At 39.2% G+C, this 17,120-nt stretch overlaps 1 protein-coding gene across 4 annotated transcripts in view; it reads left to right on the top strand.

Moving 5' to 3' along the window:
• Positions 1-17,120, top strand: part of AKAP7 (A-kinase anchoring protein 7) — an 86,289-nt gene that overhangs the window by 41,712 nt on the left and 27,457 nt on the right. The window contains exon 8 of one of the 4 annotated variants that reach the window (XR_009729238.1): positions 3,891-3,993. The exons of the other annotated variants lie outside the window; for them this stretch is intronic. The gene's annotated coding sequence lies outside the window, so the exon portion shown is untranslated. The remainder of the gene's footprint in view (positions 1-3,890; positions 3,994-17,120) is intronic. 4 annotated transcript variants of the gene reach the window in all.

The following is a 17,120-nucleotide window of genomic DNA, read 5'->3' as shown; positions in this document are numbered from 1 at the left end:
ATGCTTCCAAATTACATTTTATGATGTTAGCCAAGCAGCTACTCAACACCCGTGTCACAGAGAAAGATGTTCCTGCTGGTGCCTTGTATAGGAGCTCTCCAGACTGAAGATAAGTTTGTCAGCAGTAGGTTTGGGGGATACCCACAGAGAAGAAAGAATTATGGAAGAAAGAAGAACAGAAGAAGAGAGTCATCTATACCTGAAACAGAAAACAGATATGATAGCATCTGTCTGTGAGTTCAGAATAAAAACTGAGAAGAAATAGAAAACTGAAAAGAATTGGAAACCAAATGATAGTTGGGTAGATCATCAAAAGCCCTTGGTTTGCTCTTTTTTTAAAAATACACTTATGATGTCAAGCAAAAAATACAGTAATATTTTGTCTTCAGCATCATGGAAGAAGAGAGTTCAAATACAGTCTGCAGTATGAAGTTTGCCCAGTTTGTCTGCAATCTTTTTAAAGTGGCACTGACTTAAATGAAGAGAAAGACTATAATTTCTCTCCTTTAGATACCATTCTGCTTTTCTGTCTACAGATAGTTTGACCTAAATGCGATTGATTTTATTCATGACAGTAGCTCATTTCTAAAATAATTAATCATTCCTTGATTTTATATGTCCATTTTTCTTCTTTTTCTGTAATTTCAGAATGCCCTTACATCTCTTTCTTTCACTTCCTAATTTTTCTTTCCTTGATAGTCTATTTGTAAGCTACCTTCTACTTTCTCCACTCTATTAGGTTGTGAGTAACTGCTCTTTAGTTTCTTGCGTATCTTTGGCACTTTTCCCAAATTTTAATTAATAATATAGCAGTCTTACAGCTTGTGGATAAAAATGTCTTGGACAGCTTCCCAGGGCCTGTCTCTTAATGTTCAAAATTATTAATTAATTCACTGTTTGTGTTGAGTTTATGGACAGCTGCTGCAATTTTGTGCATACTGTATGCTTAGAAACTCTGCCTACATAGAAAGCAACAGGTAATGCGTGCTAATCAGAAAAGTCCCTAAAACACTATTTCTTAGAAGAGTCATGAGGTATAGCTTACAAAAACGATTCTTTTAAACATGGCGAGGAAACGCTGATACTTGGGGTATTCATGTAAAAGCCAGGATTTTTGGGGACAGTGAATAGAAAGTGGCGATCCAGTAGTTTGTTAAACACATTAAATATTTTCCATTCACTACTGATAACAGAGTGGTCCCCAATTCGTTTCTTTTCACTAGTCTTACATTAAAACTTGAGGGATATTCTTTTACGCTCTAGTGTCTTGTATCACTACACTGAGTAGTTTCTTCTGTATTTGGTAATTTTCTGGTATTGAAAAACTGACCATTGGTATAGTATTTTTCATAATGAGATTACATTTTATATAAATTTTGTAATGCCAGTTATAACTTAAAAGCTATATTTATGCATTCACTGTGTGGTTAAGGAGAACAAGCTGATTGAGAGGGAAATAACCAACGTAAATATGGTTTGAAAGTGGAAATTTTAATTTCAGAGTAATATTTCATTGTTTTGAGAGCAAATTCTAATGTCCTTGAGTTTGAGTTTTAACGTTGGCAAATGTCTTAACAAACTTCATTAGAAAGTGACAGGGAGCTTCAAAAACAGGAACGTGAGGTTTAGAATTCAATCATTCATCTCCCAGTACTGAAAGAAAGTAAAAACTTCTCATCATTTTCTGTGATTCATGATTCTGTCATTATGAGGTATGTAGTATTTGCTTTATTGTACAGAATAATTTTTGCAATTTTCTTAAAAAAAATACCATAATCTAATTCTATTCAAAAGGCTATTGGTATTCTCTTTTTAAATAAAACAGGTGTTTGAAGCAGTGATGTGTTTTCATGCCAGAGCTGTTATCAGTAACTGAAAATAGGTAAAAATAAGATTTTCCACAAATTACTGTCAAAGTATGTGCAGACAGCGGGATAAAACTAATGAAGTAAATCTGACAAGAAAGCACAAAACCATATTTGACACAAGTAAGAATGTAATTTAGTTGAGTATATAAAAAAAGCAGAATTGATTTATCACAAAATAACATTGTATGCTATAAAATGCAATTTAATAACGTCCAGCAGCTTTTTTTTTATGTTAAGTATTTCTGCTTTAAAGACGTTCTTCTCCAAGTAGACTTTGGTGTCCAACCAACTAACTTATTAATAAATTTAATATATTAAAAATACATTGAAAACATGTAAACCACTATATTTCAAGATATATTAATTAATGTTAATTGCAGAAAGTAAACAGACCACCTAGGAGGAGAGAAATAAATATGTAATATTTTTTAAATGAATAGATCATTAAAAGGTAACTACTTTTTATTCTTAAAATTTTCCTAGCTAAGCTGTTGCTTGTGTCTATCTGTATTTATTATATAGTTTTCAATTGTTGATAGTTACTGTGGATCTGAACAGCTTATCCAGCATGCTGCATGGCTAAACAGAGGAAGTCTACTTTGCTTCTTACCTAACTCCTGTGGGATCTTCCAAAATAAGGCATGGTTGCAGATCATTAGAGATCTGTACTTAAGGGGTAATACAGACACTGACATAAAAATGTAGTTGTTGAGGAAAAGGTCTTGTTTTGCTTAATAACACAACCTACATTTCTCTTTCAGGATAGTACTCTGCAACAAATAGAAATATGGAATAATTTCATTTCTAGTAGTTTTCTTATTCTAGACTGTACAAAACTATTTTGGAAGCCCCTAATATTTGTAAAAGTGGTTTCTTTTCAGAGGGAATAATTTCAAGGTAAAATACAAAAGATTTTGAAGAAGCATCGCTAATGTGGCATATTATTTCTTGTTATTTCTTGTTTTCTAGAAAGCAGCAATGGGCTGTTTCTTATGGAAGCACTAGAATGTAAGAGTAAGATAACATCAACCACAAGCTAAAACATAGCATTACTGTCTTAACAGTAGCCTGCCAAATTACTTGAAGTTTTAATCTGTTCTTAAACACATCAGAAATGACCATCAGAGTACCTTCTGAATACAGAGTATGTGATTTTCTGTTTTTCAAATGAAGGCCAAGCATTTATGATCTGAATTAAGCTTTAATGACAGAAGAGAAATCTGAACCCCCGCTCTGTTTATAGGACAGTTAGGAAGATCTCTTGGGTACGAGCACTTGGAGGGTGTCACTCATGGAGTACAAAGAACTTTCTGGGAGGGTGCAGCATAGAATTCAAAACACATTGCTTTGTTACATAAGTGAAGAGTTTCCATTTCTTCCACAGAAGTATGTCTGAGTCTGCATGTGGACCCTTATTGTGAACCATCCTGTTGGGGACAGTCCAGCATCGCACTTAATCCCCCTTCCCCACAGCTTGAAAATTTACCAGAGGAAGTGTTTTAAAATAGAGTCACTGTAGGCAGAACAGTGCCAATACTTGCCATTTACAGCTAGTAATAAACAGCTGCACAATGTGTAAGAAATAACTTTTTTGTACTGCCTTTCATCTTGCGTGAACATTCCTCATCTTTCCATTGTAAGATTAATCATGTTACCCACTCATGATGTAAACTATCTGATATTACTTTATTGTAAGATACCCAGCATGCTTGTGCTGTGGAACCAGCAAGGAGCATTTGGCATTAGATGGAGATGACAATGCTTAATAAAGCTTAATAAACATCTCTAGACTGATGCTGTAGCGTTTAGTGATGTACTAATTTCTACACAAGCATCACTAAGTCAGGATTATGTGGCCAAAGCAATGGTACCAGGCCTATGTCAGTCAGGCATATATAGTTGCACTTGCTAGACATACTTATGGACACCCGAAGTTAGGCTTCCAATTTTTTGCATTTCTAAAACTGCCTACTCTGTATTTTCCAAATGATTGTAGATTCACACCACTTGCATTCTGATCAGGTATCCAGGTATATGTGGTTGGCACAGTACTGAGTTTGACAGCTTGAGTTGGCATCACAGATTCTGTTCACCTCTATTTGAGTCAGCTGTGAGTACTGGAAGAGTAAGCTTCTCTTGTCTTCTCTAGACTGCATAGGTTTACTTTAGGTAAATAGCACAATTTTTGTGCTATTTGTGAAGTGCTGAGATACTACAGTTGACCCTTTGGCACATACTTTTAAAAACCTCTGCTGTAACTTAATGTTTTGCAAAGGGCAGATTGTCTTAAAGAATTCTGAGTAACCATCCACAGCCTATGAATTACAGGTGAAAGTAGTTCCTGACTGAAAACTTTTTAAAAAACCTTTTACCTTTGAAATCACTTATTTAAGGAAACAGTGAAAATGTCACAATTGCATTTTAATACCTAGGCACTGTTCCCATAGATTGTTTATTTTTTTTAATTGTTTAGGCTGTTTTGAATCCGAAACCCTAGATACTGAACTTCACTGCTTTAATCAAGAGAACAAACAACAGGCTTTCTTACATATAAACCTGTTCCTAATTAAATACATTTGGAAATAAACCTGTTCCTAATTAAATACATTTGGAAAGTGGGTCAAGCTGAACAGGAACAAAGCACTCTTATTCCAAAATAAGAGCATTCACATATGAGCTTATTCAGAAACAGCTCTTAGTGCTTTAAAATTCCCAGTCAATGTTAATCTATCTTTCAAATGCAGGCATGCCTTATAATTTTCCTTTCTCATACCTGTCTATCATCCTGCAAACACAAAACCCATTGGATCGTAAAAATTTGCATCATTTTGATTTCGATGTTCTGCCTTTGGCAGGAGACTTGTTAGTGTATCTTTTGAGATATTATTTTCACAATTAAGCGAGTAAAAGTAATCATTCTTTATTATAGGTGAATTCTATTTGCTATACATTGTAATTTCTCTTCCTGACATACTACCCAAGATGGAGAGATGCTAATCTCTAAGTATCTCTATTATGATTCATAGAATGATTAGGGTTGGAAAAGACCTTAAGATCATCTAGTTCCAACCCCCTGCCATGGGCAAGGACACCTCGCACTAAACCATGTCACCCAAGGCTCTGTCCAGCCTCGCCTTGAACACTGCCAGGGATGGAGCATTCACAGTTTCCTTGGGCAACCCATTCCAGTGCCTCACCACCCTCACAGTAAAGAACATCTTCCTTATATCTAACCTAAACTTCCCCTGTTTAAGTTTTAACCCATTACCCCTTGTCCTATAGCTACACTCCCTGATGAAGAGTCCCTGTCTAGCATCCTTGTAGGCCCCCTTCAGATGCTGGAAGGCTGCTATGAGGTCTCCACTCAGCCTTCTCTTCTCCAGGCTGAACAGCCCCAACTTTCTCAGCCTATCTTCATATGGGAAGTGCTCCAGTCCCCTGATCGTTTCGTGGCCCTCCTCTGGACTTGTTCCAACAGTTCCATGTCCTTTTTATGTTGAGGACACCAGAACTGCACACAGTACTCCAGGTGAGATCTCACGAGAGCAGAGAAGAGGGGCAGGATCACCTCCTTTGACCTGGTGGTCACTCTGCTTTTGATGCAGCCCAGGATACGGTTGGCTTTCTGGCTGCAAGCGCACACTGAAGCCAGCTCATGTTCAGTTTCTAATCAACCGACACCCCCAAGTCCTTCTCCTCAGGGCTGTTCTGAATATCATTTTTGCCCAACCTGTACCTGTGCCTGGGATTGCTCTCACCCAGGTGTAGGACCTTGTACTTGTCATGGTTAAACTTCATGAGGTTGGCATCAGCCCACCTCATAAGTGTGTCAAGGTTCCTCTGGATGGCATCCCTTACCTCCAGCATTATCAACCGAGCCACATAGTGTCGTCAGCAGACTTGCTGAGGGCGCACTCAATCCCACTGTCTACATTGTCAACAAAGATGTTGAACAAAATCAGTCCTAACACCAACCCCTGGGGGACACCACTCGTTACTGGTCTCCAGTTGGACACTGAACCAGGCCAGAACTCTTTGTGTGCAGACAATTTGTTATCCACCGAGTGGTCCATCTGTCAAATTGATGAGCTGCCGGCTCCTGGGCAAGTCCTGTCGAGGACTTGAGGCTCCCTTGCTGGCTCTCACTGCTCAGAACTGAGGCCCTGGACACTGTGTGTCCCCTCACTCCAGTGTTGAAGGTTTCCTCTCTGGAGCTGCTCACCTCAGCAAATGACCAGTTCATAATCAGATTAATTTATCTCAATCATTTACATCTTACAGTTGTCTTGGAGTTATCTAGTCAGGGCTTCTCATGTATTTCTTTTCAGAAATACACAGAACGTCTGGTTTATATGCTCAGGCATGCATGTCTACATAGCATAACTTCTGGTATTTACTGTGAGATAATGTGAAAGGTTCCTTTTAAGCAGCTCTTTTCTTGGTGGAAACCTTTTAGTCAGTTTAGCCACAGAAGCGGGTGGTGTTCACATGGAGGAGGGTAAGAAAAATCACACCAGAAAAGCATTGAATAAATCGGGCTTGGACAGCCTTTGACTATGGGACCTGTGTTGTACCTTGACATATATCAAAGCTGCTTCCTACTAGTTGCACGGTAGATTCCCTGTGATAGGCTTTGGACTGAGTACACCCCAGGTGTTTGTTTTCTCATGTATTGTTAGTATATGATTCATTGAAATGTTCCTTCTCTTTGGAAACAGTTGGGGTAGTCTCATACACTGACATGCCTATGAATGTCCATTTAAAGGAGCATCTTTTTTGATTGTCATATGATGTTGTCGTTTGAATGTCTTATTTTTCAAGCTATGCTTATGCTATCTTTTGCATTCTTACATAAAAGTTGAATTAGAACTTAAATAAAAAGTTCATGTTTAACATTGTAAATAATATAAGTAGATAAATCCTATTTTATTAATTAGTGTAAAACAGGAGCAGCATATACTAAAGGTATAACTAGTGATTTCTCCTATCTCCAAAACATATTTTATTGTTGCTAAGGATGAAAACAGATGTCTCTCTCCCTTCTCCAGGAGGCAAACACAGTTGTACTACCGTAGTTGTAGTACAGTAGTTGTAGTACAGTACACAGAAATTTAATGGAAAGAAACAGGATCTGGCGCAAACAAAGGAAACCATTTTACTTCTTCTAAAACCTGATATACATGAATATATTTTGTAAAGAAATATTTTTCAATACATTGAGGAAGAGAGAAAGAATCTGTTATTTTACTTAGTAGATACTGTATCCTCTTGTTCTGACAGCAAATGCAGAAACACTTTCCTTTTATTTTGACCTTTATAAATATCACTGTGTCCTTGAAATATGCCCGCTCAGTTGCTTACATTGTACTCGGTTAATAGTCAAAGCTCCCAATTCCTGCATTCCTTGTGAAGAATTAAAATAGTTTTCTCACAATGATATAATTTTTGTACAAATTGAAGGTGTTTATACATGGAACTAAAATTCCAGAACACTTTCTCCTCACAAATCTTAAAACCCGAGGTTAAAAGAACACGTTTTTAGATGAAGGTACAGTAAATGACTCCTAGCTGTTAGCTCGCTTGTGACTCCATCGGTTTTTAGGAGGACTTTCAGGTTATGCTTTTCAGTGTTACCAACTTCATCCTAAATCGACATCACTTCTACATCTCTTTATAGAGATGTAATAGAAAATCATAATGCACAAGCTTTGTTTCACTTGTTCTTACTTTACATTTTACTTCTTCCACGTATACATAACAGATTAAGTGTTGTCAATACTCTTATACATAATCACTTCCAAAATAACTTCCTGATATGAGGTTATTTAAAAATGTGTTTATTTTTAATTAATTATGTTATTTTAAATTGAAAATATGTTAATTTTAAATCTGTAAGTATGCTCTGTTCACATTTGTGTCTCTTGGGTAAGTAGTTTAGTTAGGTTTGCAGGATTTTAATGAACTCTAATATATCATCTGGAGTCAGAGACCGGTAGGAAACTGGAAGAACTGTTTAAATCAAGGGGTAATGGATTAAAACTTAAACAGGGGAAGTTTAGATTGGATATAAGGAGGAAATTCTTTCCTGTTAGGGTGGTGAGGCACTGGAATAGGTTGCCCAAGGAGGTTGTGAATGCTTCACCTCTGACAGTGTTCAAGGCCAGGTTGGATGAGGCCTTGGGTGATATGGTTTAGAGCGAAGTGTCCCTGCCCATGGCAGGGGGGTTGGAACTTGATGATCTTAAGGTCCTTTCCAACCCTAACCATTCTAAGATTCTATAATAATATTAAAATTATGAGGCTGCTGATCTGTAGAAAAAGAATGGTTGGGTTCCAACAGAAGTAACTGTTAACATTGGAGCAGGACATGATTTGTGTGTTACTTAGGTTTTTCTAAGAATGTCTAAAAGGAATAACTAGAATCTGTATATGACTAACCAAAAGGAGTTCAGTCATGTGAGAAAGCAAAAGCTGGCTGACATTCCCAGTTCTCCTTTCCTTTACATTTAGAATTAGTTTTCTGCTTCGGTCCCAAGAAAACCTTGGAGCAGAAGAGCAAAAGAAATGAGTCAGTGTTACTGCTTGTCCTGATCTTTTAGTAGAGACTATCTGGCGCTTCTCTTCATGATGATGAATCTGACTGATAGAATCACACAGGCAGCTGTGGCAGTGTAATACCTATTAGCTAAAATTACACCAACGGTTTTTCAACTTTCAATCCTTTGGTAGGGTGTTTATGATGTGTGGGTAGACCATATGCTAAGGGGTCACCTGCAAGTGATAAATGCAGATTATTCAATACACGTGCTGCAAAGATGTATTAATAATTAATACATTTTTGTGCCTGTTTGTGAGAATGAGCATTTCAAATTCCATGCTGTTTTTCTTTTTATAGTGTAAATTAAAGCAGCAAGGAAAAAAAAAGCAAAAGGAAAGAAACAGCTTTTTAAAATTACAGTCAATAAATGATTGCTTGACTAAATGTTTACAGTAATTTAGAATATACGTGGGCTAGATCCTGAAATATTTTACATTGCCCCATTTTTGTCTTTTAAGAAAGAACCAAGAGCAGAGTTTTTCTTGAAATGATTTTGGTTTAACCAGTATCCTCAGAGCAGAGCTTAGCAGTTTAGCACATTTGCTATCTGCAAAAGATTGTACACCACGTATCAGTTCTCGCTGGCATAGATACGGGTTTAACCTTGTACATACTGCTTGAAATTACATGGTGCATCTCAGATGAAAGATATGGTGCTGCACATGAACAACTAAAACAAGGGCAGCCTGAAGGGTCAGTACTTCTGTTTGAAACTCAAGGTGGAGAATGCTGAATTTCTCAAAAATAGCTGTTGAAGCTGAATGAAATATAAAGCCAGAGATTGTTCCATAGTCTAGCCTGATCTCTGCTATAGTGTGGGCTGTTAGCCCATCTGACCCTTTGCTGAGCTGAATGGGTTTAGGTAGGCTGCAAAGGTGACTTTCCTATGGAGTCTTACAGGTGCATGGTGCAGGCATGGATCAAAGATGTTTACCTGCTGCCAGTGCTCAAAGCCCTGGCAATGTTGGAGAATTAAATGCTTAGAAGACTAAGCTACTTTTTCATATCACTGGCGTGGAGGAAGCCGGAGTTCCTCTGGGGATCAGTCTTGGTCATTAATCTGACTTTTTACATGTTTTGTATGTGTGCCATATGTCAAGCATTTAAAATTGAGGATTCTCTCTAGTGTACCTAGTCACTGATCAGAGCATCCTTTTTTCCCACTGCTTCATTCACAGGCCTTCTGCTTGCTGTAGCTCATTTTTTCAAAGGACTGTTGTTGGCTGTGAAAGAAAAGGATGTGTTTAAGGATATATTCAAATCTAGAGATTCCTTTTCTGGAAATCTTGGAGGTGAACTACGGTTTTTCAAAGGAAAGGGAGTCAAGGGTTAATCCTTTTCTCTCAGAATGTATTTCTTTCTTTATAATCTGAACAGATTGGTTAATGTGTGTTCCTTGGTTAGCTATGCCGTTTATGAAAGCAGATGACAGCACACAGGTGGATTTCAGTGAACCATGTTAAGGTGCAGCAATCTATCAAGTGCTATCAGCTGACAACATCGAAAGCTCATTTGCTGTGTTTATTAAATACAAGTTTTACATGGGTTCCTTTGCCAACTCATGAAAAGCCTTTGATACAATCTTAAAAACATAGCTGTAATGCACAGTAACTAGCATCAGTCCCTTTGTGTCTGTTCTATAATGCTAAGTAATTATTTGCACAGCACCAAATACCGTGTTTTCACTGGCGTATCGGAATAAAAGGGCAAAAGATCGAAAATTGACCTAAAATACCGGGATTTTGTTGTCACCAGAAAGTCAGCAGAAATAACCTATTACTGCTGATTTCCAGAGCTTCAAAGAGCACAGGGCAACTGTCTGTGCAACATTTACTTTTTTTTCTAACTGTAAAATACACATTTAAGGAGTCTTCTGCTGTTGTACTATCAAGTATGTCTTAAATAAATGAGAATTAAGGACTACCTTAAATCTCAACTCTGTCCTGAATTGCATTCTTGCCAACAGCTGTAACAAGAAGGAGAAAGTGAACTTTGTAATATTCTCAGAAAGTTAACAAATCAGTCTGTGGAGCTTCAGTGTAGATTGGAGAAAAGTTGCAACACTGAAGAGTGTTGCAACAGGAATGGAAAGGGGGCTGTAATCATGACCTCCCTGTCCTGTGCAACCTTATGCCAGCTAAATTTTGGGCACAGTCATTGAGCAAACTTACATAAGTGATCCAAATCCCAGAAGAATTCTGGTATAGAACAATAATAAAGAGCGGTACATCAGCAATAAAATACTGACTGTGTTCAGAGACACTAGCAGATCTGACACACTGTGGTACAATGACAGTGCATTTAACTGACTTTATTGACAAACTTTGAAGGGAAAGAATATTAGTAGTCACCTTTTTTTTTGCCTTAAAAAAAATATTCATTTCTAGTGGAAAATTAACTCCTTTTTTTTTTTTTTTTTTTTTTAGCAATAATTGTTCTTCTAGGCTATGCATAACTCTCAGTGTTCCAGAAAGCAAGTTTTACCATGTGATCAATAATATATATGTATTGGAAAAAGTATCTCGCTGTGCTGTGTTCATATTGAATTTTAAGTGTAAACATTTGTCAAGGGAAGGAAGGACAAGAACAGACCTCTAATTTCTTTTTCTTGGTAGCCAGGTTTTCTTCAAAATAAGCATTTAAAAATGCTAAATATAATCAGGAAAGTAAAGGAACTATTCAAAACAGCAGCTTTGGAATGTTGAAATTCCTCTTAAAAAAAGGCAGTTATCACAGCATAGTGATAATTTGTTGGAAATTAAGGTTTATACCAATGTAGATATCAGAACATAGTCATTAGAGCCTTTCCACTGCCACATCTGTCTCTTTTTATACACATAAGAAAAAAGAAGATAATTATTTTGCTGTAGTAAATAAGTTGAAAGCAAGGGAGAGTTTTCATATTCTCCTTAAAACTTTTTTGGTGTTATCACAGTCAGCTTCTCTCAGTAAGCCACCATCAGACAATGATAGCTGTCTCTAGCTACTTACAGCTTGGCAGGATCATTGAGAGACTGCCAAGCTATGAACATAGCTCTTTTCAAGCCTCATTATCTCAACTGTTCAGTTCACCTTTGAAATTTTAGAAGGGAAAAGTATATGAGTACTAAAATTTTTGCCTTGACTTAAATAGCACTGTTTTTTTGAAAAGGGCATTTAATAATTTGTATAAAATTAAAAGATTAATTTTCTTTTTGTGATTTTGAAGAGGTTTTCCCTCAAATAACTAACATATTGTTTAGTTTTTTGTCCTCTAACTTTTACACATTCCATAATCTTTCTTTTCCACGTGAACTATCTGAAAATGGAATTAAATGAGTGCTTGATAGACTTCAGAGGCTTAGCCTTGTAAGGTGAGCCTTGGGAAGACCCTGAAATATGAGGTGTGCCTTGCCCCAGCATTCCACATTGTCATTGTCTTGTCACATATCTGCAAGCATCGCATGTCAAGGGGGACACATCCATGTATCCTGGGGTCCACTATGAAGTCCATCTTGTACATCTGAGCTCAGGTGAAATCATTGCAGGATTAGATAGGATACCTCGGATGTACACACCACAAATAGACACGTCCACTCTGCAAAGAAGTGTGCCATGAGTACTCTGCAAACCTTGAATATATTTGTGGTTTTCCCCCAGAGGTGCTCAATGGCTTATTCTAAACACAACTCTGAATGTATTCCTGACAGTAACAGTCTGGACAGTTGGCAGATTTGGTCTTGAGCCTCGCCCTGAGGTTGCACTTAAAATAGAAGACAGGCATATCTGTGGCTGGTGTCCCAGCCTTTGCTACAAAGGTACAATGTGTTCAGCAAATGGAACTCCAGAAATAGTGATTCACAGTGGTTAAGAGCAAGATTCTCTCTCTAGAAGGCAGTGTTGTAAAACACATATTAGCGGTGAGATTTCCCTGGAAGAATTCTAATGTGGTTTTAAAAAGCAGAGCCAAATCAGGCACTTCTGGTTTAGAATGCAAATGCCAACTCAGTATCTTTTTTTTTTCTTTATGATGCATGTTTTTAGGAATATCTTTAAGCCATTGGAGAACAAGAAAATCAAATATTTTAAAAGTAATTTAGTCTAATCATTTAATCTTTGTCGTGATTTAAACCCAGACAGACAGCTCGTGCACTCACTCTCAGTAGCAGTTGAGGCCTCCCTGGTGGCTCCCCCCTTCCCCGCTCCCAGAGGGATGGGGAAGAGAATCGAAGGAATGCAACTCTCATGGGTTGAGACAAGAACAGTCCAGCAACCAATGTACAACACAAATCACCACCGCTACCACCACTAACAACAATGAAAATAACAAGGGAAGAGAATACAATACCACCTGCCGAAAAACGAGTCCAACCCAGAAGATCTCGTGTCATTCCGGGTAACTCCCAGTTACATCCTGGGCATGACGTGCTGTGGTATGGAATACCCCTTTGGTCAGTTTGGGTCAGGTGTCCTGTCTCTGCTTCCTCCCAGCTCCTACTCCTCCCTGGCAGAGCATGAGGCTCACAAAGTCCTTGGCCAAACCAAAACATTGGTGTTATCAGCTCTGTTCCCAGGCCAAAAGTCAAAACAGAGCACTGCACGAGCTACCAAGAAGGAGAAAAATGACTGCTACTGCTGAACCCAGGACATCTTTTTCTCCAGAAAAAAAAAAAAAAAAGAAAAAGAATTGGAAGTGTTTGCAGAAGGACACGATTGAAAATTTGATAAATTACACATTGTATTACAAACCAAGTATCAGAAAGAAATGGGAGTGTAGTCTGTACCACCAAACACAGTAGGAAAATGTTTTCATTCTGGAGAGTCCAACAGGTGACTTGGTTATCCCTGGTTTTAATTCTAGATGGGGATTTGTTGCGGTCTGAACTTAGTCAGCCACGCAGCTGCTCTCTCATTCCCCCCCGCTTCCTCCCCCCCGCTCTCAGATGGATGGGGAGGAGAATCAAAAGAATGTAGCTCCAACGGGCTGAGATAAGAACAGTCCAGTAATTAAGGTATAACACAAATCACTGCTGCTACCACCAATAATAATAATGATAAGGGGAACAATGATAAGGGAAGAGAATACAACCGCTCACCACCCGCCAACCGATGCCCAGCCTGACCCGAGCAGTGATCTACCCTTTCTGGGTAACTGCCCGCAGTTCTACATCCTGGGCATGACGTGCTGTGGTATGGAATACCTCTTTGGTCATTTTGGGTCAGGTGTCCTGTCTCTGCTTCCTCACAGGTTCCCCTCCTCCCTGACAGAGCATGAGGCTCAGAAAGTCCTTGATCAGACTAGACATTACTGAGCAGTAACTAAAAACATTGGTGTTATCAGCACTGTTCCCAGGCTGAAAGTCAAAAACACAGCACTGCACCAGCTACTAAGAAGGAGAAAAATGACTGCTACTGCTGAACCCAGGACAGTATCCACTCCTTATTCCATACTATTCACGTCATGCTCAGATCCCACATTTTCAATATACCATCACTCTTATCTCGTATATATACATATGTATACATCCACAGATACACAGAGAGAGAGAGATCATTCCTTAGTGCATGGACCCATCCCTATAAAGCTGCTAAGTCCATCCGGTCCACAATGTCAAGCTCCATCTCTTGTAGCAGTCTTTCAGAGGAGAAGAGAGGGTGTGATGTAGTAAATCTGCCAAGCCTCCCCATATTTGTACTTCAGCTGTCCTCCTCCATGCCAAAGAGGCTTTAACCACTTGGCTTGCTTAACTGCGGCACATTTCACACTCGTGAATAACCTGAGCAATAGTGTCCATTGCTAAGTCCACCCCTCAGTCATGAGTCCATCTGTATGTTGTATCTCTGCCCTGATGGCCTGAGGTGCCATGGGCCCGCCAGGCTCAAAATAATTCACTCTTCCCTTCAGCAGTTTCTGCAACTTGTCATTGTGGACTCCATACAGCTGCTTCTATCTCCAACACTTCCAAAGCAGTGGAGGGGCCCAGTGGACTAGATACTTGCCTATACTGTCCCACGCACCCTGCCACTCATGACTGTCCAGCCTCGGGGAAAATCTCGTGGCCCTCCTATATTGTAGCCTAATCCTAGACAAGGCCCAAACATGACTCCACTTAACTTTCAAGATCAGACGAAATAGTCATGGATAAAACACACTGTATGTGTGCCAACATGGGATCCCCACCACAATCAGCAGGCAGGTCTTAAGGGTACCCAAAGACCATTCAAAACCTTCAGAACTCTCAAACGATGCTCCTATACTTGTCACTGGGGCTGGTGTTGCTGCTGTGCTTGGAGCTGGAGTAACTGCGCTGTCTGTTGTGGTCGGAGTTTGAGTAGCTGCTGAACCTGTTGCTGGGGTTGGTGCAGCTGCTGTACTTGGAGTTAGAATAGCTGTGTTGTCTGTTGTAGTCAGATTTTGAGTAACTGCTGTACTTGTCACTAGGGTGTGTGGGAATGTCTCCCTCATAGGCTGACCACCCGAGGAGGGGAAAAAAGATGTGTAATTGCTATATACTCCTATTATATACCTCCCAAAGTATAGAGGTGGTGACCACATTGGGAACACAAGCCAGATCAGTTTCATGATCAATGAGTCTATTGTATTACAAGTCATTATGGTAAAGTACAGTGAAACAAGAACCTTAGCCCAAAACCCCCAGCCAATTAACACAACAAATACCGGCTTTAACTAAGGTACGACATGCTGAAACTGAGATCAAGAGAAACAACTTTGAGAGCCAATAAATCAGCATTGTGACGAGTGACTTAATCCAAAATAAGGAATGCTTATCACAAATACGATTAGACACATTCTGGTCAGATCTGTCGTTATCTCAACCCTTCATGCCACACATTGGGCACCAAAAAGAACTGTCATGGTTTAAACTCAGTCAGCCATGCAGCCATTTTCTTACTCCCCCCCTTCCTCCCCCCAGGTTCCCAGAGGGATGGGGAGAAGAATCAAAAGAATGTAACTCCCACAGGTTAAGAACAGTCCAGTAACGAAGGTATAACACAAACCACTGCTGCTGCCACCAATGATAATAATGATAAGGGAAATAACAAGGGAAGAGAATGCAGCTGCTTACCACCCACCAACCGATATCCAGACTCACTGAGCAGTGATCTACCCCTTCTGGGTAACTGCCCCCCAGTTTATATACCGGGCATGACGTGCTGTGGTATGGAATACCTCTTTGGTTAGTTTGGATCAGGTATCCTGTCTCTGCTTCCTCACAGCTTCCCCTCCTCCCTGGAAGAGCACGAGACTCAGTCCTTGATCAGAGTAAACATTACTGAGCAGCAACTAAAAACATTGGTGTTATCAGCGCTGTTCCCAGGCTGAAAGTAAAAAATACAGCACTGCACCAGCTACTAAGAAGGAGAAAAATGACTGCTACTGCTGAACCCAGGACAGGATTGTCATTCTGATTTGGTAGGTGCTCCCAAAACAACACTGACAGTGACACGCTGTCTTTTGCACTCTGTGCATGTATGTGTGTTTATATGCGTAGGCTTCAGAACAGCTTAAGTTTTAAGTGCAGAAATAATTTTAAATTGAAATGCAGATCAGCTTTTCTTCCTCACCCACTTTATACATAATTTGCACCACAAGCATAATCTAAAAAAAACTTTGCTAGATTTGTTCTGCATCAGCTGAACAGTATTCAGGAGCCTGAAGAAGGCTGAAATTGCCTCTGCTTAGAATGAAAACCTTTTAGTTTCTCTTAGTTGTTACCTGCTCTGAAAAGAGACACTTTCCTAGATTCAATATTACAGGTTTGCTTGGTGGCAGCCGGTATTTCGGTTTGCTGGTTCTGCACTAGATTGTCTTGGCTAGTCTAGACAGTGCTATCCATCCTTGGTAACGGATAGCGCCTTGCTGCTTCTCACCTGGAAAATATTCCACGCCTTAGTTTCAATCCCAGGTGCCCTCCAGCTTCTCCACCTCCCAGCAAAATACATGCTTTTGGGGGATTGTTCACTTTTAATAATACTTTGGCTGTTTAGGCCTCATATAGCTAGAATTATTAGTATTCTATATCCAGTTACACTTATGTACCTGAAACAGCTGAGAGCTGTGACACTGCGCTGTAACTTCTCTCAAAATGTATGTTGTATATCTCACCAAAATTTCGAGAGATGTCAAACAGAACATACTACAGACCTTGAGTTAGCGAAACACTCAAAATGTGATCAGGCCCGCTTTTCTTACCGAATATATGCCCAAATACTTACAGTGGACCAGTTCTTAAGGTAGATGAAACTCTGGAGGTTTCCATTGACTTCATGGTCCCTACCCACATCTTTCCAGTTAGAGAATGTGCGTTGATGTAGCCAGTGTTAAAAGGCCATCATCTTCCCTGAATCCTCTTTTTTCTTCCTTGTATCCACATCTGTGCATATGTGTTTTGGTTTAAAATTAGTTGGCTAGTAGATGGATGAAAGAGATCTGTCACTGGTCATGACTATTCCAGAATTGCTTAATAGAGTATTGTCAGCCTGACATTCATGGATTGCCAGGACTGCTTAGAAAGTGATCAATAAGAACTATAGTTTTAACAGAAGGATGCTTGGTTTTAAGTGCAGGAGGACTTTATGCTTCCTATGCTGCTTTGTTAAATATGCTTGTCAAAAGACCACACTAGGAGTTTTATATTCATTTAGATTCTGTG

Source organism: Neopsephotus bourkii, unplaced genomic scaffold (assembly GCF_033783945.1).
Source record: "Neopsephotus bourkii isolate Nb327-2 ecotype Australia unplaced genomic scaffold, CSIRO-AGI_Nbou_v1 NB_1765, whole genome shotgun sequence".
NCBI lineage: Eukaryota > Metazoa > Chordata > Aves > Psittaciformes > Psittacidae > Neopsephotus > Neopsephotus bourkii.
The sequence above is the reverse complement of the archived record's forward strand: the minus strand, read 5'-3'. Positions and strand labels throughout refer to the sequence as shown.